Genomic DNA, 3,264 nt, shown 5'->3' on the forward strand with positions numbered 1-3,264 from the left:
GAAAGAAAGAAAGAAAGAAAGAAAGAAAGAAAGAAAGAAAGAAAGAAGATAAAGTATAATAGAGTTATTAAAATTAAAATTAATTGCTAAGAAAAAAATTAAAAAAAAAAAACAACAGTGGACAGATAGAACCCTAGGACAAATGGTGGAAGCAAATCTATACAGACAAAATCTCACACAGACGCATACACATACACTTTCACAAAAAGAGGAAAAGGGGAAAAAATCATAGATCTTGCTCTCGAAGCCCACCTCCTCAATTTGGGATGATTCGTTGTCTATTCATGTATTCCACAGATGCAGGGTACATCAAGTTGATTGTGGAGCTTTAATCCACTGTTTCTGAGGCTGCTGGGAGAGATTCCCTTTCTCTTCTTTGTTCTCGCAGCTCCCAGGGGCTCAGCTTTGGATTTGGCCCTGACTCTGCGTGTAGGTCGCTGGAGGGCATCTGTTTTTTGCTCAGACAGGACGGGGTTAAAGGTGCCGCTGATTCGGGGGTTCTGGTGCACTCAGGCCTGGGGGAGGGAGGGGCACGGTGTGTGGGGCGGGCCTGCAGCAGCAGAGGCCAGCGTGACATTGCGCCAGCCTGAGGCCCACCGTATGTTCTCCCTGTGAAGTTGTCCCTGGATCCTGGGAACCTGGCAGTGGCAGGCTGCACAGGCTCCCTGGAAGAGGGGTGTGTACAGTGATCTGTGCTCGCACACAGGCCCCTTGGTGGTGGCAGCAGCAGCCTTAGCATCTCCCGCCCGTCTCTGGGGACCGCACTTTTAGCGGCAGCTCGTGCCCGTCTCTGGGGTTTTCACTTTTAGCCACAGCTCGCGCCCGTCTCTGGAGTTCCTTTAAACAGCGCTCTTAAACCCCTCTCCTCGCGCACCAGGAAACAAAGAGGGAAGAAAAAGTCTCTTGCCTCTTCGGCAGGTGCAGACTTTTCCCCGGACTCCCTCCTGGCCAGCCGTGGTGCACTAACCCCTTCAGGTTGTGTTCGAGCCGCCAACCCCAGTCCTCTCCCTGTGCTCCGACCGAAACCCGAGCCTCAGCTCACAGTCCCGCCTGCCCTGGTGAGTGAACAGACAAGCCTCTCGGGCTGGTGAGTGCCGGTCGCCACCGATCCTTTATACAGGAATCTCTCCGCTTTGCCCTCCGCACCCCTGTTGTTGTGCTCTCTTCTTCGGCTGCCACACTCCCCACTCCACCTCCTGCAGTCTCCGCCCACGAAGGGGCTTCCTAGTGTGTGGAGACCTTTCCTCCTTCTCAGCTCCTTCCCACTGGTGCAGGTGTCGTCCCTATTCTTTTGTCTCTGTTTTTCCTTTTTTTTTTTTATTTTGCCCTACCCAGGTATGTGGGGAGTTTCTTGTCTTTTGGGAGGTCTGAGGTCTTCTGCCAGCATTCAGTAGGTGTTCTGTCGGAGTTGTTCCACGTGTAGATGTATTTCTGGTGTATCTGTGGGGAGGAAGGTGATCTCCATGTCTTACTCTTCTGCCATCTTCCCAGCACCCCCTGCTTTGGGAAAATTTTTGAGGATGGCCTGAAATTAAGCATTAGGGAATATAAGAAATTAAACGTTTAGCCTCTGGATCCTCAGAAGGTTTAATTTTACAGCAACAAGTTCTGATAAATTCAGAGGAAAAGGAAGTGGAGATAGTTTTAGAGAAAATGTAAAATTTGGTGAGAGACTTAATACGGAAGAGTTGAGTGTATAGAGGTGGAGTATGCATCACAGAAGGAAATGAGGAAGATGGCATCAGAGGTAGAGTCTGGCCATGAAGAGCCAAGGAAATGAAACAAGATGGTACCAGAGGCAGAGCCTGAGACGAAAAAGTAAAGGAAGAAGAAACTGAGGCTTTGGGAAACATTTTATCTTTCCTTAATCATTTGTTTGCCTCAGTTAACCTTAAAATCTTACTTTGCAGAGAGGCAATTTTAGACTTTTGATAAAGTTTGGAAGCCTCAAAATACCAATTGAAATAGGTATATTATTTAGTTCTGAAACTTTTGAACTATTGTGGTCCAGTTCATTGTATAAGAAAATTGTTTGGGGATTTCAAAAATTCCCCATAATGGCCATTGACATTCTAAATTGTCTTTGATCAAGTCAGTCCATTTATTTAGAAATGTGCAGAAGGAAGAACTACAGTATTTAACCATAAGACTGACCAGAGTTGCAGTAGGGGGCATGCCCTCACAATATTTAGATAACTGGGATCCCATTTATCAGAGTAAAAGTTTCCCATTTTCTCTAGAGTGAAAGAAAAATTTTCAAAGCTCAAGCAGCTTACATTACAAACAGCTCAATTCATACCATTTGCAAGCCTAAATACCAGTGAGGTCTAAGGAAACAGCTTAGTCCCAGAGGAGCCAAGCCAAGGGCTTTTTCAGCCAGTTTCCAGAGAAGACCCTTTTAAAAGAAATAAGCTAAAGGATGGGAAAAACAAACAAACAAACAAAAAACAGTTTCAGTGAAGAAGCCCCGCTCCTGAAACAATTGACAGTTTGCAACCATGGCAAGCCATGTGCAAATTCCCACATGACAAGAGAAAAAGAACACTTTTATAGAGGGAAAAGGAAGTTGGGAGGGCTATAGTAAACATAGTTCATGGATTTTTATTGGCAGAGAACATGCCAGGAAAGAAGAGAAGTCTTTCTTATTTGTGTTGTGCTCTGGTATTATTGCAGGGCCTGCAAACTCTCCCTTCCGACCTCCAAACTCTATTTAAATGAGGTTTCTGTTTATTAATTTTTACACATTATTTTGAAATTTACCAAAACCTCAAAAACTTTCCTGTGCACTTTCCTAGACATGATATATCAAAGCTGAACAATACCAATATTTCTAGTACAGTAGAATAATTTTACTACTTTTAAAAATGCTTTCATGATGCTGTAATTGTTAATTTTTCATTTCTATATAAAATTAAACAGTATGAATGAGCCTCTATTTATTTTTTACTACTAGTACTGATTGATATTTTGGTTGTTTCAAGTTCTTTTAAGTAGAAAAATCTTGCTATGTATATTTTTGCACGTGTTGTTTGGTACCCATATATAACATTACTATTGGGAGTGGAATCCCACATAATTATAAAATTATTGGAGCATAGTATATGTACACATTAGGATTTAACAAATACTGGACAAAATTTTTTATGAAACATTTGTACCAATTTACAACTTCATGGGAAAATTGTAATGAAATCAGTTGTTTCAAATTATCATCAAAACTATATATTTATTGACATATATACACCACCAAATGTAAAATAGATA

This window comes from Monodon monoceros, unplaced genomic scaffold, assembly GCF_005190385.1.
Source record: "Monodon monoceros isolate NGI ecotype Baffin Bay Population unplaced genomic scaffold, NGI_Narwhal_1 Contig1912_ctg1, whole genome shotgun sequence".
NCBI classification, from domain to species: domain Eukaryota; kingdom Metazoa; phylum Chordata; class Mammalia; order Artiodactyla; family Monodontidae; genus Monodon; species Monodon monoceros.